Raw genomic sequence first — 26,281 nt, forward strand, 5'->3', positions numbered from 1 at the left:
GACCCTCTAGGGCCCTCATATCAGGTACCCAAATGCAGACATCTATGGCCAGATGGCTGAGGCCCTGGCTGAATATGGTCAGCCCTGCAAGTCAGGGCCAAAGTGAAAGTGCTGTGGCAGGGCTATGTCTAGGCCTGCAATGGCATGGGCCACTCAGGGGCAGAGCCACCCAGCTGCCCATATTACCACGAGCTCCGCCAAATCACGGGGACAGAGGGAGCACATCTTCCCCCAGTCTCAGACTGGACTCGGGGCTCAATGCACTCATCGTTGCCCAGGACAAGGACTAGCCAGAGGAGGAGGGCCAGCTGGATGAGGGGCAGCAGCAGGACCTGGATGAGACTGGCAGCCTCACCAGAATCCTCAAGCTGCTCCCAGCCAGCTAGGACACCTCCCAAGCCTCCTTGAATGCCAGAGAAGATTCCTCAGGTGAGTGCCCCATTCATCACACGCCCAGAGCGCAGGAGGCAGGCACGGATGAGGCAGGGTACAAGCATTGCTTGGCCGGCTCGGGTCGGACATCGCACTGTTGTCCCAGCACGTGGAACCACAGCTAGCAGTAGCTTGAGCCATGTGGACTCGGCAGACAGCTCCTGCGCATGCGTGACATTCTGCTGCCAGGCTCGCAGGAGGTCAGATGAGCGTCAGGCCCCAGGAGGGGACGGCTCTTCCAGCACATGCCGCAGCTGGAACCAGGCTCGCCATAAGGGTGCTAGCATGATGACTGGCACCTCAAGGGGTGCTGCAGGCAGCACATGTGCATGCCTGCTTGTGCACAGCAGCACCCTCTCCTGCAGGCAGTGCTTTGGGCCACGGGTGCATGACGGTCCCCATGGAGGGCCAGGCAGTGCCCAGCTCCCCCACCACCCACGAGGAGACCTCCCGTCTGTGACCGGACATCCCCCTCTTGGCCGCTAGCCTGTTCTCCAGGGTGTAGTGAAGGGCTGGCAGCGGGCAGCACGGTCCCGTCGGCACTTCAGAGTCCTTGTGCAGCTGGGTCCAATGTGCAGGCCACACAGGCCTTTGCTGCCAGGACATTCCCTTTCCCTGCCTCAAGGGGTGTTGGTTGCTGCTCACAGTGGAGGGCACGACCTCCGGGACTGTGTCTGCATGCAGGGCTGACCTTCTCTCCCCTCGTGTTCTGTACAGCTAGACCAGCACTGGGCAAGGGCCAAGCCACCCCGACATCACCATCAAACCACCCCCAAAGCCAGAGGAAGTGAGCCCCAACTCCATGAGGACACTATGCAGCAGCACATGGCCATGCTGAAAGAGACCCAGCACATGCTGGCTTACCGGGTCCACAAAGACATGGAGTGGTGGATATGGGCTTGGGATCAGCTTATGTCCCACTGTGACACTGTCACCATGCTATGGCAGGACATGCTGGCTCAATCACCCTTGCTGCCCCTGCAGCCCTATGCCCTCCTGCCCACCCACAAGGTGCCCTGGGTGATGGCCATCCCTCCTCCCCCTGCCCCCACCACCGACCCATACCTTGCCCCAGCCCCTCCTCATCTGTACCTCCTCTTGTTCCCAGCACCCAGCCAGCTCCAACAGTGGCCCTGAATGCATGGTAGGAGGGTATCCTGAGGCCAGTGCTACTCAAGGTCCCACTTCTGCCAGGTTTGCGGGCCCTTCTCCATGTTCTGAGGCCCTCCCACCCCATGTCCCACGCCCCCAACACCAAGTTGTGTGGCTCTCAATACTCCTCAGTCCAAGCCACCCTCCCCCACACACATTGTAAATAGCTCAATACACCAGTTCTTTCTCTGACACACAAATGAGTGGCCTTAATACTCAGGGGTTGGGGACGGGTAAAGGGGCAAAGGGAGGGGTCATGGTGGGGCTGGGTGTGGGCTGTGGGCCCAAGACGTCTGATGGGTTGGCCCTGAAGAGGGTTATTAAGGTCTGTGGGAGAAGGAAGCTCCTCTCCCTGAGGGCCTCCCAGATCTCCACCTCATCCCAATGGGCCTGGTGGTTGATCGCTGTACTCGGCTGCTTGTAGGCTCACCCTTTACAGCTGACATTTGCCCCCCCACCCAGGGAGGAAGGCCTCTTGCTTCCCCTCCAGGATGTTGTACAGAATGAACAAACTGCCACAACCTTAGGATGTTGTACTCCCCCACATCGAGGTGGGTCAGCAGGCACCTAAACTGTGTCATGAGGCAGCTGAAGGTGCACTCGGCCTGCATCCTGACGTGGTTCAGGCACTCATGAAATTGTTCCCTGTTGGGATCCACATGTCTGGTATATGGCATATGCCATGGCACAAGGGGATAGGCCATGTGCACCACAATGCAGACTGGCAGCTGCATATCTCCAACCACCAGCTCACAGCAAAGACAAATGTGCCTGCCTCCAGCTTCCAGCACAGGCTAGAATTGTGGAACATGTGGGCATTGTGAGCCCTGGCCAACCACCCGATGAAAATGTCCATGAAGTGTCCCCAGTGGTTGACCAGTGCGTGCAGCTGAAGTAGCCCTTCCTGTGATAAAGTTGGCCACACAATGCTCCAGGGCACTGATAGGGATGTAGCTCCCATTGATGGCTCCAGCACAGTTCAGGAACCTCAGGGCAGTGAATCTGGCCAACCTGGTCAAGATTTCTCAGACAGATGACCCTCTACAGCAGGATCAAGTCAGTGGCCCTCACCACCTGCAGAAGGAGGTGAACAAACACATATGACAGAGAATGAGGGCAGGAGTACCTGGGACCTTGGAAGGTGCCCATCCCCTTCCTGTCTCCTTCCCACCCAGCTCTCCAAGTGGCCCCTTGGGAGTCTGCCCCCCACACCAGCACGTATGGCTGTATGAGGGGAGGACAGCACAATGCCCCAGGGACAGTGTTTCCCCTCCACTTCCACTCCATCCCTCACACCTCCCAACCCTGTTTCCCAAGGGTCCCCCTTTAGCAGGATGCGCCCCCTCCCCCGTGTGGGACTGCTGCCCGAGACTGCCTTACCTTCATGAGGAGTGCCCTGACGCTGGACTTCCCCATGCCAAACTGTTTGCCAACAGAGCAGTAGCTGTCAGGGGTGGTAAGTTTCCACAGAGCAATTGCAACCTGCTTCTCCATGGGCATGATGAGCTGCAGCTGGGTGTCCCATCTCCAGAGGGCAGGGGCAAGCCATGCACAGAGATCCAACAAAGTGGCCTTCTACATGTGGAAGTTTTGGAAGCTCTGCTGATCGTCCCAGTGCTCCGTGGCTACACTGTCCCACCAGTCTGGACTGGTGTGGTGCCTCCAGAGCCACCTATGCAGCAACGATGGGGCAGTTGCAGCTGTGTGGCTCCTGCAGCCAGGAAGATGGTACCAAAGATGAGTTCAGGATTGACCTCACTGAGCAACAGGAAGGCAACTGCCAGAAAGTGCAGCACAAGCCACAGCATGTTTGGGTGGGCCATCATAAACCCAGGGGCAGCACTGGCAGCATTGCACCTAGGGACCAGCCGTGTTGCCTGCAAATGCAAAGGGAGCACAGTGGGCACTGCAAAAGCTTTATTGCTCCCCATAGGGGCAGACAAGCCTGCAGCAGGGGCAGCGTACGTCTGTCTGGAGGGGTCCTTTTACGTGCATGTCAATGCAGGACTCAGGCACCTACACTTGGACTGAACTGGTGACCTGCAACCCTGGCTGATGTGGTTCCAGGTGGCCATTTTGCCGAGAGAGCATCCCATCTGTCTGGCCACTCTGGTGGGAGAGTGGATTGCTTTTTCGATGCTCTTTGGTGTCAGAATGTGCTTTGTTGGATATCTTCTGGTAGAAGCTTCCTTTGACAGAAGCCTGCAGTCTAGACATAGCCGTACTGATGTATTTTCTATCTTTAAAAATATTTTGGAAAGGTTCAAGTTCCACTGAGAAAGCGACATTTTCAATCAAAGTTTCAAGTGATCAAGTGCATGGAAAGAGGCCCAAGGTTTATTTTAAATATGTTAAAACAGGATTAGACATTTAAGTGTAGACCTGTTTGAAAGTAGCAACATTCAGGTGATCACAGAAAAATAGTCTGTATCAGAGCTAGTTGGAAAAAAATTAATACGTGGGAGCTATAATCATTAGTTTAGCAGTTATTTTATCATCTGAAATGATAATTAAAAGGACAGAGAATCCAGAAAAGCAAAGTAATTGATATCCTTTCCTTAAGCCATGCTTTAAGACAGCACACACTATTGTAAGAAAGCTGCACCAGTCCTCAAAAATTTCAGATCTGCTGTAATTAAAATATAACATTTAATTATGTCATGATAATATCCACTTATCTTCTAACCAATACATGTTCTAGTATGAATCCCAATTTTGTAGTCAAAAAGAGACTAGAGGATTTCTCTCTTTCTAAATGAATGAGCATAAAACATTCCATAATTATAAGATGCAACTAAAAGAAATCCGCTATTCATGTAACACATTGAAAACAAACATCTATACTTATTTAAAGTGTTACAATTTCTAGATGGCCTCCATAAAGGGGAAAAACAAACCAGCAGTCATGTCGTACTTTAAAGACTAAAAAAATAATTTATCAGGTGATGTGCTTTTGTCGGGCAGATCCACTTCTTCAAATCTGGAAAAAAAAAACCCATAAAGAGACCTCAAGCTGCTTATTCTCCTGGCAAATGCATAATTAAAAACCTGATGTTAGAGACTAGCTTGTGAATGGTTATGCTGTCTACAGGTTCGAGTGGGATTTGCTAGCTGTGAATAAGATTTCAAGGTCAGAATTGGAGTCAGAGACCAGAGTCAAAGTAAGATGTCAGGAATCTGAGGTGAGAGACAGAGATGGATTATTGTGAGTGGAGTGGAATGGGTTAGGGTTGACTCCAAGTCCTGTACTATTACAGCCAGGAACTAAAAAACTGGAGAAGTTTTGGGTTTAAAAGCCGGTCTGCTGACTCCTCCCACCAGTCAGGTGATGTAGCCAGTAGAATAGTGTAGCGAATCAGTCAGACTAACACAGATCAAGTGCATTTATTACATTGCCTAGAGACTGGCTTTCATGCAATCCATGATTCCTGACACTTGATCATAAAAATCAGACAAAAATAAGCAGTCCTGCAGCATCTTAAAGACTAACAAATTTATTTGTTAGTTAATGAGCTTATGTGGGTAAGCTTATGTGGGTAAGTCAGGGATTTTTCATCCCTTGGGCATTCTCGTCCCCGTGGGCCAGGGAAAACAATCCTTTGGCTGTAAAACATCGATGCAGGCACATGAAAAATCCAAAGCCTCATAGGCTGCTATTTAGCAGCCCCCACCAGTCGTCATTCTGAGTCAGTTGGTGTCCCCGGTAACCTGAACTCATGAATTATTCATGATCACAGGTTTAAATTCCAGGCCTCTGATTGGCCCAAGGTAAGCTTTTCTAGCACCTTCGGCAACACAGAGGACCTGGTTGAAAACAGGTGCATGGAATTTTCATATTATAATTAACTAATGAATTATGTATGAGCTGACACTATAAATTCAGGGCTTGCAGCCCATTCTGCGGCCCTGGGGGACTCAGACAAGCCTGTGTTACCCTGTACAGGGAAGCGTGGCAGTTTTACTGCGTCCGCTGAGCCCTGAGGTCAGGCGCTAGCCGGAGAAAGAGCTAAAATCATAGCAGCGCTCGCCGTACCTGGCGGCGCTTGCCAAGAGCTGACTAAAAATCACTGCAGTGCCTGGCCTACCTGTGTGGCCTGACTGGCACAGAAGCGGCGCCAGTGCACCAGTGCCGCACCGGCCCCAAGCATCGCATTGCATCGAGGAGCGGCAAGCGGGTCCCTTGGCCAAACTGCCAGGTGGCGAACTGGCCCCCACTCCGGTGGGGATACTGCGTACCTGGCAGCGTAACCAGGGGCCCGCCATCGCGTGACATCACCAGCGCTCCCCAACACCGACGCTTGCTGCACTGGACGTGACTCCTTCTACCGGATTAGACAACACACGTAAAATTCCCAGTAGGCCCATGGCATAGCCCGGAGCCGCATTACTAATATTGGCTTTTACCACACATTTAAAGGAACATATACCATTTGGGTACCGGGACCCCTTACAGGGGGGCAGGGGTCATTCCTGTCGTTCCCTCTTCTGGGCCAAGGGAAGGGCAGTGCCCGGGGGCCTGACTTTAGGGCCGGGCCTGAATACCCATACTTAAATAATTTAAAGCTGTACATTTAATTAATATTTTATAGTTAATAGTTTAAATTAGTTAGCATAGTGGTTAGTATAAATAGCATAGGGCATTTAAATAGTTAAAGTTTAAACCTGTCGCTGTATGCCAGGGTTATTAAGGTGAAGGCACTGCCTCCCGACACCCAAACTTACCTTTCACCTTACCTATCCTTGAAAGCTTCAAGCACAGGCTGTGGGGCAATAGTATCCCAGTCTGTAGGTTGGCCTTGAGAGCAAATCCGGTGGGGGCTCCAAGGTTCATCCGTTTGGGCCAGAGTAGCGACCCGGTCAGGAATAGTGGGCAGGGAGTAGCGCCCCTGCCTCGTCCCAAAGAAGCATACAGATAAATATTGGCGGGTAGGGTCTAGCAACCCTTGCCCGCACCTCTACGGAGGCAGCCAGAAAGGCTCAAATACCTCTACCTCTCTCCCTCAAATCCTACCTTACTATACTTAACTGTTTTGCCTTCCGGTCTAATAAAGATCACAGAACAGGTCATCTTCATGGAACAGTTAATGATACTAGGAAGTCTTTAAGGGTTTTAGTTGATATAGGAAAGGTTTTATTTATTAGTTGTTGTTCTTTGTTATATCACTAAATAAACTGTTGCTTTGTTTTACCTTTTAATCAGTGCCCACTCAGTCTTCATTCTCCATGCCGGCCACTGCCTGCCAGGGGGAGCTAAGAGCAATCTAGGTGGAGGTCACGTGCATTACCCCTGTTTCTCTCACTGGTGGGGGGTGGGGCGGGGCTGCAACACACTCCCTCTTTGAGGGTGGGTCTCCGGGGATCCGGACAAATACCGTGGGGAGCCTCATTACCCGGTTGCGCTGGCTGTGCAGCCCAGAGTGGGTCAGAGAGGTTACCAATTCCTCACGACACATAAGAAGGGCCATACTGAATCAGACCAAAGATCCATCCAGCCCAGTATCCTTTCTGCTGACAGCGTCCACTACCAGGTGCCCCTGAGGGAGTGGACCAAACAGGTAGTGATCAAGCAATCTCTCTCCTGTCATCCATCTCCAACTTCTAACAAACAGAGGCTAGAGACACCATTCCTTACCTATCCTGGCTAATAGCCATTAATGGACCTAATCTCTATGAGTTTATCTAGCTCTTTTTTAAACCCTGTTATAGTCCTAGCCTTCACAGCCTCCTCTGGCAAGGAGTTCCACAGGTTGACTATGCTGTGTGAAAAACTTCCTTTTATTTGTTTTAAACCTGCTGCCCATTAATGACATTTGGTGTCCTCTAGTTCTGATATTATGGAAATATGTCATTAATTTTTCCTTGTTCACTTTCTCCACACCACTCATAATTTGATATACGTCTGTCAGATCACCCCTTACTCTTCTTTTTTCTAAGATGAAAAGTCCTAGTCTCTTTAATCTCTCTTCATATGGGACCCGTTCCAAACCCCTAATCATTTTAGTTTCCCTTTCTGAATATTTTCTAATGACAATGTATCTTTTCTGAAGTGAGGAGACCACATCTGTATGCAGTATTCAAGATGTGGGTGTGCCATGATTTTATACCTGGGTATTAAGATAGTCTCCATATTATTCTCTAATCCTTTTTTAATGATTCCTGACATCCTGTGTGCTTTGATTGCTGCTGCACACTGCATGCATGTTTTCAGAGAACTATCCACTGTGGCAGAGTCAGTCTTGTTCCTGGGCCCTAGTCCCTCTGGTCAGTCCACTGGCCCCACCATAGGAACCCCGTTACCCTTTCTGGGGCAGAGGGGTGGTCTGGGGGGAACCTGGTCCCACCCACTCATTCTGGGTTCCAGTCCAGGGACTCTGGGTGGCTGCTACTGGCGATGACTGACTCCCTTCACCCTTGTCCCTGCACCTCTTTTCTCTGGGCCTCTTCCCCAGACAATCCCCCCTGCTACCTCCTTGGGGTAACAGCAACAGCAGCAGCAGCAGCAGCAAGTCCCTTTCCTTGATCGGCTTCACCAGATGAGCAGTTCTCCATGGTCTCTAGTTGCGTCTCAGGGTCCTCCGGACTGGGGGCAGCCCAGTCCCTGCTTACTGAGTCTTTTCTCATCCTCTACTGTCTCTCCTGTTCCTTTGAGTCTCCTTTCCTCTCCTCACTCACCTCCTACACTCTCCTTGATCATCTCTCACAATTTCCCCTTGCCCTGAGTGGGAAATGTTTTATAAAGGTAGCGTTGAGTGGGATCATCTGGCCCTAATTGATTTAGGGCAGTCTACTCCTCAGCTGCTCCCACTCTATCTGATTGTCAGCTCCAAATCTGCCCCATTTTCACTCTTGTATTTCCTCTCCTAGCCTCACCTTGCCACAGCACGATGACTCCAAGATCATTTCCTGATGAGTTGTAGCTAAATTAGCCCACATCATACTATATGTTGCAGAATGAACGACGAACAAAAAATCAAGACCCTGGTTTTTGGCATAATGCATGGTTCAAATAGGAGAGGCAGACCCCACAGACAATGGATAGATGATATAGTAGCTTGGTGAGGAGCTAATCTACAGAAACTAAGCCACTCTGTGCTGGACAGGGAAAGATGGAAGGAAATAGTGAGAGAGGCATCAGACACCAACAGACGCTGAGCCCATGGTTCTTGGTCATGATGATGATACTGTATGTATAGTTGAGCTTATTTTTTTCCAATGTGCATTACTTTACATTTATCCACATTAAATTTCATTTGCCATTTTGTTGCCCAATCACTTTTTTGTGAGATCCTTTTGAAATTTTTCACAGTCTGCTTTGGTCTTAACTATCTTGAGCAGTATGGTGTCGTCTGCAAACTTTGCCACCACACAGTTCACCCCTTTCTCCAGATCATTTATGAATGAGTTGAATAGGATTGGTCCTAGGACTGACCCTTGGGGAATACCACTAGTTACCCCTCTCCATCCTGAAAATTTACCATTTATTCCTACCCCCTCTTTCCTGTTCTTTAACCAGTTCTCAATCCATGGAAGGATCTTCCCTCTTATTCCATGACAACTTAATTTACATAAGAGCCTTTGGTGAGAGACCTTGTCAAAGGCTTTCTGGTAATTCAAGTGCACCATATCTACTAGATCCCCATAATCTGCATGTTTGCTGACCCCTTCAAAAAAACTCTATTAGGCTAGTAAGACATGATTTCCCTTTACAGAAACCATGCTGACTTTCACCCAACAAATTATGCTCTTCTATGTGTCTGACTATTTTATACTTGACTATGGTTTCAACTAATTTACCTAGTACTGATGTTAGACTTACTGGTCTGTAATTGCTGGGATTGCCTTTAGAGCCCTTTTTAAATATTGGTGTTATATTAACTATCTTCCAGTCATTGGGTACATATGCTGATTTAAAGGGTAAGTTACAAATGACAGTTAACAATTCTACAGTTTCACATCTGAGTTCTTTCAGAACTCTTCAGTGAGTGCCATCTGGTCCCAGTGACTTCTTACTGTTAAGTTTATCAATCAGTTCCAAAATCTCCTCTAATGACACCTCAGTCTTGGACAATTCCTCAGATTTGTCACCTACAAAGGATGGCTGAGGTTTGGGAATCTCCCTAACATCCTCAGTCCTGAAGACCAAAGCAAAGAATTCATTGAGTTTCTCCATGATGACTTTGTCATCTTTGAGTGCCTCTTTTGTATCTCATTTGTCATGACACCCCACTGGTGGTTTAGCAGGCTTTCTGCTTCTGATGTATTTAAAAACATTTTGTTCCTGATTTTTGAGTTTTTGGCTAGCTGTTCTTCAAACTTCTTTTTGGCTTTTCTTATGGTATTTTTTACATTTAATTTGGCAGTGCTCATGCTCCTTTCTATTTTCCTCACTAGGATTTGACTTCCACTTTTTAAAAGATGCCTTTTCTCTCTCACTGCTTCTTTTACATGGTTGTTAAGCCATGGTGGCTCTTTGTTGGGTCTTTTACTATGTTTTTTTAATTTGGAGCATGCATTTAAAGTGGGCCTCTATTATGATGTCTTTGAAAAGTTTCCATGCTGCCTGCAGGGATTTTACTTTAGTCATTGTACCTGTTAATTTCTGTTTAACTAACCTTCTCACTTTTGCATAGTTCCCCTTTCTGAAATTAAATTCCACAGTGTTGGATTGCTGAGATGTTCTTCCCACCACAGGAATGTTAAATGTTATTATATTATGGTCACTGTTTCCAAGCAATCCTGTTACAGTCACCTCTTGGACAAATCCTGCATTCCACTCAGAACAAAACCCCCCTTGTGGGTTTCTGTACTAGCTGCTCTAAGAAGCAGTCATTTAAGGTATCAAGAAATTTTATCTCCGCATCTTGTCCTGACATGACATATACCCAGTCAATATGGGAATAACTGAAATCCCCTACTATTATTGAATGTTTTATTTTGATTGTTTCCCTAATCCTCCTTAGCATTTTATAATCACTATCACTGTCTTGGTCAGGTGGTTGATAGTATATCCCTACTGTTATATTTACTTGAGATTTGTCTTATCCACCCCACAAAAGCTAAATAAATAAACTTGTTAATCTTTAAGGTGTTACAGGACTGCTGGTGGTTTTTTTCAGTGCTTTTTTACATAGAGCATTAAATCACTAGATCTCAAGGTCAGGGAAAAAACAATTTCCCAATTAAACTTACTTAAAATGTTAAAATGGAACATGGTGATGGCCATCCAACATCCAGACAGATTAAAAGAAACATAAAGTCAGTCAGTCAATGGTGCTTGGTGCAGTCAATGGTGCTACAGGTTCACTCACCAGGTAGAAGTAGGAGCACTCTCCACTTCTTGGCTTACCTGTCGGCTTTAGCCTGGACTCTACATGATGATGGTGTCAGACATGACCTGGTTTCGCCAGACTGAGTGGTTGTGGGCGGAGTTCTCCCAGCTGTCCATGGAAGAGATGATTTGTTGAGACTTTGCTTTGTCCTGTCACCCTTTTGCAGACTTGTCCTTCCTCTGTGTCACAGACAGTTCTTGAGTTGGCCAGCAAGCAGAGCCTGTGGAAGATACTCGGGAGGTATACACTCCAGTGTCTCAGCTATTAAAGCCTGGGAGTGTCCAACATAATCTGCATAGACTATAAGACAGTTCTCTGACAGACCTCATCGTTAGAGATCAGTTGTTCCCAGATGACTCCAAGCTTTTCTCCTGAAACTGTGAAAGTGGAAGCAGTTGAACTTCCGCTCTCGCCTGGTATATGTGACCCACTTGCACAACCATAAAGGAAGGTGCTGAGGACTCAAGCCTAACATATGGACACATTTGTGTCCAGGCTTAGGAGCTTGTTGGAGAAAACAGATGAAGTAAGCTTGCCAAAGGTGACAGGGGCTTTGCCAATTCTCACTTCAAGTTCTCTGTCAAAGTAAGTGAGTTGGTTCCAGTGGAGCCAGAATAGCAGAAATAATCCACATTATCCAGAGCTTTATTATTGATATAGGAGATGTTAGGTGGAATGTTGGTGCCCTGTGATGTGACAATTGTTTTCTTGATAGTGATTGCCATGCCATACTTAATAATGTACCAGGGAACTTACTCATCACAATCTGCAATTCACCAGGTGAGTGAGCAACAAATGCAGTGTCATCTGCAAGGAGCAGACCCCAAATAATGGGTGATATGCCTTTTGCTCTCAAATCATCTAATGTTGAACAAGCCACCATCCATCCCTGATTGAGTTAGTACTATAAAATGATTATTTCAAAAACAAACAAACAAACAAACAAAAACTCTCAAGTGTAGGTGTAGCCACAATGTGCAATTGGCACTGCAGAATCCTCAAGTTAATTTTTGCTGCAACTCTGAATACCTCCATTAATTTGACTAAAAGGAGGCTTCAAGATCCTCCTAGAAGCCCAGGTTGACTGGAAGGGCCTCAGGTAACTTCATGGACTTAAATTTGCTAAAATCTACGTCATTCCCACCATACACAAGCACTGTTTTAGTCTACTGATGATTCTCATCTCAACTCAGGACCGATAATTCACCAGACTTTGCCAGTAATGATTATCACCCTCAGGGTCACCAGGACACTCTCTGGTTTGGATTAATCTGGGCCCCTATGCTCCTGTCATTTTTGGTATGCCATGGGATACTACTCTTTAATTCTTGGTGTTACCAGTGATCTTGCCACCCAGGATACGAGAATCAGAATGGCAAATTCTGTGCCTAACATTGCCCACTGGAAGCTCCAAAAACTCAGGCAGCACGATCTCCAGGTCCCTCAGCAGCTCGCTTGCTCTGGCCAAGATCTCCCACAAATACTGTGATTTTGCTGATATTTTTGAAAAGGATTAGGCAGGGATCCTGCCCCCCTGATAGGAATTATTAATGCCCGTTTGGTCTCCAGCCTGAAGCTGAGATCAGATATATGCCCTCTACCGACCTGAACTTCAGGCTTTTTGCTTGTACATGCACAAGAACTTTGAGAAGTAAGTAATCATCAGTGCCTGTGAGGAAACCATAGGCTACCAAACCAGAAAACATCAGGCCTGGTTTGATGAGAATGATGCTGAAATCACATAATTCATCAGTGAAAGAATGGTATTTTAAGACTGGCAGAATGACATAAATTGTAGTATGATGAGAGAAGTCCATGCTAAAATGAGGGGGGAAGTCCAACATAAAACCAGAGGACTCAAGAACTAATGGCAGACTGAGAAAGCACAACTCCAACATCTTGCAGACACTCACAATATATGTAGTTTCTTCGGTGCCATTAAACTGTCTGTAGGCCAGCTTACTAACGCATGAATCCCCTTCACTCTCAAACTCCTGTCAAACCTGTGAAGCTTTAGATCACAACCAGGACCAGACCCCTACAGACTTCATACTCCAGGATCATATCACATGTTACAAGGGATACCTCTAGATCAGTGGCCTTTTCAGTGACACAGCACACTTCAATGAGACAAAGAATTCCAAGGCACACCCACTTTTTCAGCTGAATCAATTGCTCACAAATTTTACATTTACTTACATTTGCTACAGTTACAGTCTCACTAGAGAGGTTTGAAACACAGGAGTGCATCCAAGCTAAACAAGGATCAAGTGTATTAATGTTTCAAATCCACCACAGAATACCTGGCTTAGACAGTGAATGCAAACTCATTCTGAAAATCTGCCCAATGCCATGCTAGGGACATTGAGTAAATGAGTAACCACTGATTGCAGGCTCCCCTCTCCACCAGCCCATTGGAGGCAGGACACAGCATTTAAACCATGTCCCAGGTCCAACAGGCTCCTGCCTTCCTTTGCTCCCCCTTGTCACGGCAGGAAATGGGGGTGGGCTCCCTGGCAGCTCATTCGAGACAGGAAATAGAATTTCAGGTGTCTCCGAGAGTGAATGGAGTCCTGCAGGGTTGGCATTTCACCACACAATGGATCTGCAAAGAGTCAGCAAGGAGAAATTAACAAAATTTCATGACACACTTGGACAGTTCTCATGGCAACCACTGCTCTATATGTCTGAAGGGACCAATCCACTTTGAAGTCTACAGCTTTGCCATGATACTCCCCTATCAGGCCATTTTGGCCTTTCCCAGACCCAAGATCTTGTTTCCCAGAACTTTTGGTGGCTTGCTATGAGCTCACCTCTTGTGTCCTACACAGAGTCTTGTGACATTTGTGCCCAGACCAAGAACCTCCCCACCCCGTTCAATATCTCTGGGTCATGAACAGTACTTTCCCACGCTGAGTTTGCTTACATAAATGCCATCCACGCTTCCAACAAGAAGACTCTCTTCTTCAAGAAGTATAGTTCACATCTTTGTGCCCATCCAGAAATCCCCTCTGAATCACTGATGCCTGATGGTTCTGAAGTCATAGACCATATCCATCAGGTACATAAAGAGTTCCCGAGGCAGTCAGAAATTGCCAAAGTAAGCTACAAGTGATATGTCAACTAGTCTCACCAGCCAACAACTGGCTTCAGTGTAGGCAATGAGTTAGATACAGATATAACTGGAGATACACACCTCCTAGAACTGGAAGGGACCTTGGGAGGTCATTAGTTCAGTCCCCTGCCCTCTTGGCACGACCAAGCATCATCCCTGACATCTATTTGCCCCGATCCCTAAATGGCCTCCTCCAGGATTGGACTCACAATCTCAGGTTTAGCAGGCCAATACTCAAACCGCTGGGCTATCCTTCCCCAAGTTATAGTGGTATGCCTGCAACCTGTGATCGACTTGCCCATCCGCAAAATGGACCATAATACTTGAAGCTTTTCCAGATTGTGAAAGAGATTAACCTAATTATGTTAAAGTTATAGCTACCAGATTCTTCCCTCTTCTGTCTCTCTCTTCTAAAACTATTAGTTAAGAACCCCCTTCCCACTTCTCTGCCAATAATGCTTCACAGCCAAGAAGACTCTGTGGTCTGGCAGATTCTAGACAGGGTAGTGTCCAAGGAAAGTTACAATATCTAATTCATCAGGATGGGTATGGCCTAGACAAACAGTCCTGGGAACCTACAGAACATGTTCATGCCTAGACGTCTTGTCTCCCTAGAGAGGTCTGCAACACAGGAATGCATCCAACAAGCTAAAGAAGGATCAAATGCATTAATGTTTCAAATCTAATTCATCAGGATGGGTTTGGCCTAGACAAACAGTCCCAGGAACCTACAGAGCATGTCCATGCCTAGATATCTAGATGCCTGTGCCTTTCAGTTCACATTACATACCCTGAGAAACCAGGTCCTGAAGCCTCCAGACAGAGACCTTAGCACAGGATGGGATGACATTGCCAGGAACCAAGGCCTGCAGCAGTGCCAATCTCCAGGCAGCCTCATCAGCACTGTTGGCCTACACCAAGTTGCCTGGTTAGCTATGCCACCTGGTTGGCTATAGGAGCCAATAGACTGGTTCTTGAGCCAGTGTCAGCTTGCTAACTTCCTTAATGCTCATACCCACACTGTGGTTGTTCCTGCCTCACACCCAGCCTTGCCACTGTCCTGACTTTGACTCTTCTGTTCACTTGCTTACTCCAGTTCCCTTGACTCTGGCATCCCATTCCTGCCATCTGGTTTGACCCTTGGCTTTGGCTGTGATCACCAGAGGTGGAAAAAGTACCCAAAATTACTTGAGTAAAAGTGTAACTGCTTTCATTTCTGGATACTTGAGTACAATAAAGATGTGATATGTGTGTGTGTGTGTCTACTTAAGTAGTTTTCCAGAGAGACATGAGTGACTTGTACCTCACTACACCCCTGACACCAAGCAGCTGTACTTTTACCCACGTAACTTTGTGGGTATTTTTTCCACCTCATCCGATGACTAGGTCAGATCATCCACACCCCCGTGGGCTAACAATGGCATTTATGGACCTAACCTGCAAAAATTTATCAAGCTCCTTTGAAGAACATAGGCTGTGAAGGCCAGGACTCTATTAGGGTTTAAAAAAGTTAATGACAATATCTAAAGCTGAGTCAGGTCATAACTGGTAGTTCTACAGTGGTGATGAATTTACTCATAAGTATTGCTCCATAGGAGAACTGCTTGATGGATACATGACCTCTTTTTCATCTCAGTGTAGTGACACTTTTCCCCTTGATCAACCTCTAAACTTTCTAGACAATCTACAAATCTTTGAACATGCTGGGTTCAATTTAAAAACATGTACGTGCAGCACTTATGCAGTGTTTTGGCAGACAATTTTATGCTTTTGTGATTCAGTTTATCATGGCTGTAAACAGCACTTTCTTTGTTGCATACAAAAGTAATGGCTCAAAAAGTGGAGTGGGTAAACAGACAAGCTGATATAGTCATTAAACAAGAAGTTTCTAATATTCTTAAAATCATAATCAGTAACACAAGCCAGTTTTAAGGCATTTTAAAAGTTTCTGTGAAGGCTGGCAAAGTGACTGGATATTCTGTTATTCAGGTATATTTATACAGCACTTTCACTGAGGGGATACATTGATGCCAGAACCCACCAATAGGTATAACCTAAGGACCTAATTAAGTTTCAAACTCACATAAGTTTTTCATGTTGTTGTTCTAGGTCACACTGAGTAATCTTGTAGAATTGCAACCATTTAACAGACAGCTAGGTCCAGGCTCTTACAATACCCTATCTGAACAAAGAAAAAAACCACATCTATGTTAAGTAGAAGAAATGGACTCACAAGGCAATACACTAAAGTGACAGTGTTGTGGGAGTTGAGAACGTTTCTCTGACTGGCAAAAAGCAGCAGAACATCTGTGCGTAGCTGGACAATAGGGTAAGATAAACTCAAAATGCGTGCAATAAGAATATGAACACAATCATCTACAACGAAGGTTCAGCAGTGGGACAGAACCTTCTACTCAGAACTTACTATCAGAGCATGGGATGAAGATAAGCCTGCACAGAAGGGTAGCTTGGCCCAGAGTGTCAAACAAGGATTTTCATAGCCTTCTTAAAAATCAAACATCAAAGGCAGGGTGTGGAGGAGAAGGGAGGGAAAGATGGTTTTGCAGCAGTTAGTAAAGTCACTGGGACTGAAGAGATCTGTGTTCTCACTATCGGCTGTGCCGTGCATTTATTGTGGGATCTAGGGGAAATTTCTGAGGTCATTGTTTTCAAAAGTGTATAAAAGTTTTGATGCATCGGTGAGTGTCTAATGGGACACCCTTTAGACCCAATTTCAAGAAGCGCCGAGCACTCTCAATTTCTGTTGATATTAATGGGAGTGGCAGGAGCTCATCCACTCTAAAAATCAGGGCCAAGGATGTGGAACCTGAACACTGAGGTGTCCCATTACTGACCGTTTTTGAACGCATTGCCATACTGGTTATTTATCTTGGAGATGGCATGAGATTTAACCCATTCAGTTTGGTAAGACACTGCATGCACAGACGATAATTTGAATTTCAATTTATTGTTAGGCTAATGGGAAATATAGGAACTCCAGTCATTGTAGACCTCATTGTGCTAGGTGCTGTACAAGCATAGATGAATGAGATGTTCCCCATCCAAAAGTGTTTGCCTTTTAAGGAAAGTATGATAAAAGTGCAAAGCACTATTGTACTTATTTGGTTCTCTAACACTAGCAACTCTGTTGCATAGATGCTATAGCAACACAGCTGTGAATTGTTTCTATTAACCACTGAACTGAACAGTGGGACAGGTCATGTTTTGAAACAAAGCATGGAGGGGGAAATCTAGGGTTTTTTTCCTCCTTCTGTAATACAGATTATTATACAAATACCAGATGATGCTCTTTTTTTCATATTACCTTTTTATAGTGTGAAGACAAGGAGCTGCTGCAATCAGATACCTCTGTTCCATGTTGCACAGTAAACATTTATGAAAGATTCAACGTTAAAAAGGAACACCACACTAGAAACATAGAATAGACTTGGACTAGAACAAAAACAGAGAGAAACATAACATAACCCATTAAAATTTTTTCAGGGATCAGTTTTGGCCAGTATCTCTAGGTGTTCCTACAGATGCTGCTCTGGTTAAACGGAGCCTTTCCATCTTACAGTGGTGGTAGCACTTGTGACTCGTAGTTGCCACAAGGAGGGACTTGATTCTGAAAATCACGACAACATCAATTTACAAGCCTGAGCCCTCTGCAGCACTTCATTCAGAGAAGGGAGATAACAGTGTGGGGTCTCATTACAATAGTGTCTTTCATAACCAGCACTCCACAAAGAGATAAATCAGTCAATGAAAAAGGGACTGTCCTGCTGAAGGAGAAAACTTGATACATGGTGTAGAGCACTGGCTCTCAAACATTCCATACTACTGTTCCCATTTCAGAGTCAGATTTGTCTTGCATTCCCCAAAGTTACACCTCACAGCAGATTAACAAGATTAAAAGCTTATTGCTTACAAAATCAGACATAAAAATACAAGTATCATAGCAGGCAATTACTGAAAAACTGCTGACTTTATATTTTTTTGTAAAATAAAGCAAGTGGAATATAAAATTTGTAGTTATATTTCAATTTACAGTATATTGAGCGGTAAATACTGGTCACTTCCTGTAGGGAATTTTACATGGAACTGACTTTGTGAGTGTTTTTTATGCAGCTTGTTGGAAAACTAAGGAAATACCTAGATGAATTGATGGGTACCTCGGAGGATCTCTACAATGTTTTTAGAATTCTGTTAGCATCTCCCTCTACTTGGGAACATATATAACATATATTTTTGTCTCCAATGGTGGACAAATCATGTTCTCATTATAGCTGAAAGGTTCAATATACTCTTTTTAGCAGTGAGAAGATAAATCATTTTGGCCAAGACATTTGAAAATATTTTGGTACTGTTTTTCAACAAGCTTTCCTACAGTCATGCGGTGTTTGGGGTAGAACTTGCTCTGACTCCACTGCCAGTTGCTCTTGAGAATAGAGAGATGAAAATTCACACGTACAAGCTTGTGAAATCTTTCCTCTTTTTGAGCAAGGCCTAGACATGTATCACAATATTGCACTGCAAAAGTAATCCTATCTTCGGGTGACTTTTATCCAGATACTGGGCCACATGCTACTCTCCAGTACACAGAAATACATATGTTATGGCTATTTTTGTAAAAGAGATATACAGTAAACTCTTTCATATCTGGCAGCCCTGGGACTTGGAGGTTTCCAGAAATTCAAATATTTTGCATAATAGGTATACCTAGCAATGCATAACACTAAAGAAAAACAATATTAGATATTAAGAAAGAAACAACAATGTCTGCACAGTACTTTATCTACCAACAACAGTAGTATTGTACAATGTGAACTTATACTGTATTTGCTGTATTTATTTGTATTTACTTTCACTATACTGTACTTATGGAAACTGTAACTACAGTTTACTTATAGTTACTTGATAGTTCTGGATGACAGACTGCCAGATATGAAAGAGTTTACTATATGTAGTTACTGGTCAAATATGATAAATAAGTAAATTATAATTAAGGTAGACAAAGCTGTGTATTTTCATCTTGCTGAAAATGAATGTTAAATTAATTCTGTTCATACAGTTTCACAAACATGAACAGATGTCACATTCCATTTCACATACGAAATACTTTTGAACCTTTAAAGGAACATGACTAAAGTTCTGAAAATAGATAATTTTCAGGTAAAAAATGGTCTCATCAGACTTATCAACAGACTAACATTATGCTTTAAAAACTGACTAAAAGGTGTTGAAACCAGAATTGCCAGTGGGAGTCGATAAACAGGTTATCAGCACACAAAGGAAAGAGGCCAAGACTTCCAAGTAGGTCCAAATTCAATGGACTATTCATTGATATTGGAGATATAGGAAGAGAACATTTACATCATAAAATTGCAGTAGGAAATATCACATTTAACACTGCAGCACACAATAGCCGCGTCTACTCCAGCCGGCTACTTCGAAGTAGCTGGGCCAACTTCAAAATAGCGCCCGCTGCATCTATACGTGCCGAGTGCTATTTCAAAGTTGAAATCGACATAAGGCGGCGAGACGGCGGAATTGCTATACTTATCAGGAGATGGGACCAGCGCCCTACTTCGATGTTGAACATTGAAGTAGGGCACATGTAGATGATCCATGTCCCGCAGCATCGAAATAATGGAATCCTCCATGACGGCCATCAGCTGTGGCGTTGAGAGATGCTCTGTCCAGCCCCTGAGCTCTATGGTCACCACGTGCAGCAGCCCCTTAAAGCTCCCCGTCCGCTTATTTCCTGTGCAGGAAGCTGAGAGCGTGCAGGCAGCAGCACAGACACGTGCCCAGCCTGCATGTCCTCCACAAGCCCCAGCCCACCACCTAGAACCCATGGCAGCTAGCCAGCCCCCCAAGCACCCACAAGGTACCCCATCAAGGGGACCCAGGGCTCCCAGCCAGCCAGCCAGCGGGGGAAGAGGCAGCAGGTTCCCTCCTGGTCGGAGGCCAAGATCCGGGACCTGCTGGGGCTCTGGGGCGAGGAGGTGGTGCTACAGGTAATGGGGAGCAAGCAGCGGAACGCAGATGCATTTGCTCATCTGGCCGAGGGCCTGGCTGCCTGGGGTCACCCTGTCTGCACTCCTGACCACGTCAGGAGTAAGGTGAAGAAAGTGCGGCAGGGTTACGCCCAGGACTGGGACACGGCCAGCTGATCTGGAGCCACCCCCGCCGCTTGCCCCTTTTACAGGGAGCTCAGGGAAATCCTGGGCCCCCAGTACACCACCTCCCCCCAGCCACCCTTGACACTTCAGCCAATGAGCCCCAGCAGGCCCCAGAGATGGAGTCCGGCCTGGAGGCCAGGCCTGCACCCCAGGGGCCCCCACAGGAGTCCACCCCTGGGACAGCACAGGAGGAGGAGGCCTCCAGCAACGGGAGGCTGTTCATAGCCCTCCCCTCCCGCAGCTACAGTGGGGTGTCTGCCCGATGGGTGTCCCCCGACCGTGGGAGCAGACCGTCAGGTATGTACCCCTCTGGTGCACACCCCCGGGGTTAAGGGGCGGGGACAAGGGACATGACCAGGGCCCTCCACACACCCAGATGACCATGGCCCCGAGGACAGCAGTGGCATGTCCCTCAGAAGAGTGCATCAGCCCCTGCCCCCCAGCAGCACAGCGTCATGCCCCATCCCTGAGGATGGGGGGAGCGGAACCTAAAGGTTCCCCCCCGGGGGGGATAGCACACCCATCAGCAGCAGCAGCAGCATCTCTGGGGGATGGGGATGGGGAACCAGCAGCAGAGGGATGGGGGGACATGGGCCATGGGTCAGGTCCCAGACTAACGGCTGTCTCTGCTCTTCCCCCTCTGTTCCACAGCTGCACCATCTGAGGGCCCCAAGAGCGCAGGCGCTGTGTCCGTCGTGCTGGACAGCCCACCGGGACCATCGCAGCAGGCCAGCCCAGCAGCGGAGCAGGGACTGGCCCCAGGACGAGCCCGACAGTGCCGGAGACATCCCCAGGCGTCTGCTGACCCCCAGCTCCTCGCCACCCTCTGGCGTCAGGTGGAGGTCTCTGAGCACCGCCCGCATGTGGAGGAGCGGCGGCTCCACCTGCAGGAGCGAGTGCTGGCCTGGTGCCAGGAGGCTTGGGGGGCCTTCATGCAGACCTTCAAGCGGATTGCGGAACAGTTGGCTCCCCCCACCATCTCTTCGAGCCACCCTCCACCAGCAGCTTTCCTGGAGCCTGCCACCGAGGGGGACCACGCGCCTCAGGAACCAGCCCGGCCATGTCTGCCAGTTCTCCTGGCCCCCACCCAGCCTCGATGGGGCCTCTGGCCCAGACGTGAGTCGCACCCCCCGACGCCAGGCACTGGACAATAGAGGTGAAGGGCCAAGGACGTAGCTCTCCCAGACCCCACCTCCTTTGTACATATTCCCCCCCATAATTGTAAATAGTTTATTTGTTCCACCCCGCTTTAGTAGCTGCCCCCCATGTACATAGTTCCCCCCTTCTTAATGTAATGAGTTCATTGTTTTGTTTAAAAAAAAGGTTTTGGTTTATTTACAAAAGAAATTGTGGGTGGTGTGTGCTCCCTGGTGCTCAGTGGTGTGGGTGTGGGTGTGCGTGTGGGGGCAGGTAGTGTTGTGGGGAATGTGGAGGGGCAGTGGGTGGTTCACCAGCAGCTGGCCCTGCCAGCGTTCACCCTGCAGCTTGCTCGAAATGGGCCCGCAAGCCCTCCCGGACCTGGATCCCCTCGGGTAGACCTGGCGACTGGGGGCAGTGGGTGGCTGGGCATTGGCCCTGCCGGCCTCCACAGCCCAGCCCTGGAAGAAGGCCTCTCCCTTGCTCTCCACCAGGTTGTGAAGTGTGCAGCACGCGCCCACAGCCTGGGGTATGTTGGCAAGCCCTGCATCCAGGCGGGTGAGGAGACACCTCCAGCAGCCTTTGAGGTGGCCAAAAGTCTGCTCGACCACGTGGCATGCATGGTTCAAGCGGGTGTTGAACCGTTCCTGGGTGGCACTGACATGGCCTGTGTAGGGGCGCATGAGCCAGGGCCGGAGGGCGTACGCTGCGTCTGCAACGAGGCAGAGGGGCATGGTGGTGTCCCCAGAGGGATCTCCCACTGGGGGATGTAGGTCTCCGCCTCCAGCCGGCGGCACAGGCCCGAATTTCTGAACACCTGGGCGTCATGGGTGCTGCCAGGCCAGCCAACATAAATGTCCAAGAAGCAGCCCCGGCTGTCCACCAAGGCCTGGAGGACCACGGAATGGTATCCCTTCCTATTCAGGAAGTGTCCTCCGGGGCACAGATGGGGATATGGGTCCCATCTAGAGCCCCAAAGCAATTAGGGAAGCCCAGGCTGGCAAACCCCACAATGGCGGCATCCGGGTCCCCAAGCCGCATGAGCCTGTGGAGGAGCAGGGCATTGATTGCGCGGATCACCTGCAGGGGAAGGACATGAGAGAGCACCTGTGAGGGGCATGCAGGGTGTATCTGGCCCTCTCCTCGGGCTCCCCCTTCCCGCAGGGCTCCCCCCTAGGCTCCCCCTCTTCTCCGAGCTCCCTCTCCTCTCCGAGCTCCCCCTCCCCCCCAGGGCACCCGCTCCCCCCGGGCTCCCCCCTCCCCCTGGGTCCTCTTACCTCCATGAGGACAGCCCCGACCGTGGCCTTGCCCACACCGAACTGCTGTCCTATGGCTCAGTAGCTGTCTGGAGTGGCCAGCTTCCATACAGCAATGCTGACCAGTTTCTCAATGGTGAGGGCACGTCGCATGGGGGTGTCCTGGTGCCGTAAGGCAGGGGTGAGCCACTGGCAGAGCTCGAGGAATGTTTGCTGGCTCATCTGGAAATGCCAGGCCCAGCGCTTGTTGTCCCACTCGCCAAGCACCAGCTGCTCCCACCAGTCTGTGCTAGTGGGGTACCTTCATAGCCAGCGGCGTGTCCAGTGGGGGGAGGCTGGGAGGGCAGCAAGGTCTGGGGCTGCTTCTTCATCCCCCGAGGACAGCTCATCTTCCTCAAATAGAAGATGCTGAGCTGCCTCCTCCATGGTACTGAGCAGGGCGGTCACTGCTCCAGGGGCAGGTGTGTGTGCCTCTGGCGGCTGCGGCTGCTGCTGCTGCTGCTGCTGCTGGGGGTCCATGCTGCTTACATGGGGTGTGCGTGCTTGTGGCTCTGGAGGCTGCATGCTGTGCAGGCTGAGTGTGTCTGGGAGGGGCTCCTGAAGGGAGCAGCTTGCTGTTGCCCCGGAAGTGCTAGTCTGCCCTGTGACCCTGTCCGCAGCTTCTCCTGGCACCCTTATTTCGATTTGGGCTGCTTTGGTGTGTAGACACTCCCCTGCAGAGCCTATTTTGATGTACTGCTCTCCTACATTGACGGCACCAGCCCTGGAGTATGTGTAGATGCTACTCGCGGAAATAGCTTATTTCGATTTTGCTACATCAAAATAAGCTACTTCGATGTAGCGTCCCAGTGTAGACGTAGCTAATTTAATCTTTATGGCATTAGCCCTCAATCAGGAGATAGAATAGTGAACTTCAGAGGTTCAATTAGACCCTCAGAACAAAGGCAGACTGCGAACTATAAGGACACACAGGAAGTTTTTAGATGATCTTTTGTCCGAGGAGACAGGAAAAACAGCACCTTGGACTGTGGAAATTCTAGCTAAGAGTTAGCCAGCTATTGCTGGGCAAGGAAGGTCGGCAAAGAAACTACCTTGAACAAAGATTGTTGTTCTGTTAAGTTACGTTTTGTTCATTAGAAAGCAAATTTTTACTTTAGTCTGTCTTCCTTCTATTTGCTGTCACTTAACCTATGCCCTTTTGTTTAATTAACTTATTTTATTTCTGCTAAAACCCAAGTCAGTGGTGTGGTTGAAGGGAATGGTTTGTTTACCTCAATTAAATTAGTATGTCATAATGCGTTGACTCTGGACCACAGATCTGGGTTACCCCAGCAGACTGTTACAATGGCATGAATTACACACAGATTTCCTCAAGTCTGGTCACTTTTCATCTTAGCCGGTTATGAGGAGTAATAAATCCATTTTGGTCATATGCTTCTTTTATATCTACACTATTAAACCGAGGAAGAATTTTGAAATGCCTTATTTTGATTCACTGAATGAAAAGACAAACTAGTTACAAACTGAAAACAAAAAGGCATCCAGTAGCACTTTAAAGACTAACAGAATAATTTATTAGGTGATGAGCTTTCATGGGACAGACCCACTACCTCAAATCATAGCCACACCAGGACAGCACTATTCAGTCTTTCTCTAGATCTGAAGAAGTCGGTCTGCTCCACGATTGCTCATCACCTAACTTATTTTGTTAGTCTTTAAAGTGTTACAGGACCACATTTTTGTTTTGTGCAGCTACAAAATGGAAACATTAAAAAATCTCAGATACTGTGACCAGTTCTCCTTCTGTTTGTATCTTGTTTGAAACAGTATGTCCTTGCCTTTCCAAGGTTACAGTATTAACATAACCTTTAAACAATCAAAGGGCCTCATAACAGTGCCAAAATTTTTTTTTATTAAGATGCAAAGGCAAATTGCCTCATAGCTCCTAGCAAACCCTCAGAGAACATTATTAATTAGGTTTCATCTGACAAGCTTCCCCCCTCTTTCTTAGGGTAACTTATTTTAATTGTATCTTTTGAATTTACATTTACAGTCAGCAGTAGGAAGCCACCAAATCAAAATCACATACTACCTCTCAATTGATGTTCAAAATTACTCTGTGCTCTTTAAAAATGGCTAACATAAGGACAGCAAAATAGTTGCTATTAAGATTTCATAAGCTAATTTTTACACTAGGCTTTAAAATTACTTAGCTAATCTACTATATATTTGAGTGAGTCTGTCTGTCTGTCAGTCCATCCATCTGTTTGTTCAGGAACTCCTCCTAAATGATAAGAGCTAGGACCACCAACTTTGGTATATAACTTCCTCTTATCATAACTTACATTAATGTAAGGGTTTGGTTGTGCCAAGAAAATGGGATGGGCTTTGAATGGGATTGCGTCTCATAAAACCATACAGAAAAGAGTCAGACTCAGTAGGCAGGTGAAAGGGGCTGTCTGGGGGTGTGTCCCCTCCCATCTAGGACTGCCATCCCTGAGCCTTGGGGTCCTTTAAGGAGGGAGGAAGGGTGGTTGAAGCTGACTCATACATGGACATTGCTCTCTGTTCCCCTTCATTGAGGAGTTTGGGGAAAGCGCACAGTTTGCTGCATTCCTAACTCTAGCTGGGCAGATGAATCTGGACCTGTCCTAGCTGGAGACATACACCCCTTTCCTGATTGTGCCTGCTAGAGCTACAGCAGCCATTGAGAGGTACTTCTTACCTGGCCCCAAGCTGCTGTGGTGAGAGAGGGCTGGGGTAGTCCTCTCTCCCTGGGGCAGAATGTATACTGAACCCAGCCCTGCCCCAAAGCAATAATTTAAATGAAGTATGTGCAATTTTACTGTATTTTCCAAAAACCAAAATGAATAACTGGAAAAGTATAACAAGTGGGGTTCTGCAGGAGTCTGTGTTAGGACCGGTTCTGTTCAATGTCTTCACCAATGATTTAGATATTGGCATAGAAAGTACGCTTATTAAGTTTGCTGATGATACCAAGTTGAGAGGGGTTGCAACTGCTTGGAGGATAGGGTCATAATTCAAAATGATCTGGATAAATTGGAGAAATGGTCTGAGGTAAACAGGATGAAGTTTAATAAGGACAAATGCAAAGTGCTCCACTTGGAAAGGAACAATCAGTTTCACACATACAGAATGGAGAGATACTGTCTAGGAATGACTACAGCAGAAAGGGATCTAGGGATTATAGTGGACCACAAGCTAAATATGAGTCAACAGTGTGATGCTGTTGCAAAAAAAGCAAGCATGATTCTGGGATTCATTAACAGGTGTGTTGTGAACAAGACACGAGAAGTCATTCTTCCGCTCTACTCTGTGCTGGTTAGGCCTCAGCTAGAGTATTGTGTCCAGTTCTGGGCACCACAGTTCAAAAAAGATGTGGAGAAACTAGAGAGGGTCCAGGAAAGAGTGACAAGAAAGATTAAAGGTCTAGAGAATGTGACCTATGAAAAATAGTTGAAAGAATTGGGCTTGTTTAGTCTGGAAAAGAGAAGATTGAGGGGAGACATGATAGCGGTTTTCAGGTATCTAAAAGGGAGTCATAAGGAGGAAGAAGAGAACTTGTTCTTCTTGGCCTCTGAGGATAGAAGAAGAGGCAACGGGCTTAAACTGCAGCAAGAGAGGTTTAGGTTGGACATTAGGAAAAAGTTC

Source organism: Carettochelys insculpta, chromosome 1 (assembly GCF_033958435.1).
Source record: "Carettochelys insculpta isolate YL-2023 chromosome 1, ASM3395843v1, whole genome shotgun sequence".
Lineage (NCBI taxonomy): Eukaryota > Metazoa > Chordata > Testudines > Carettochelyidae > Carettochelys > Carettochelys insculpta.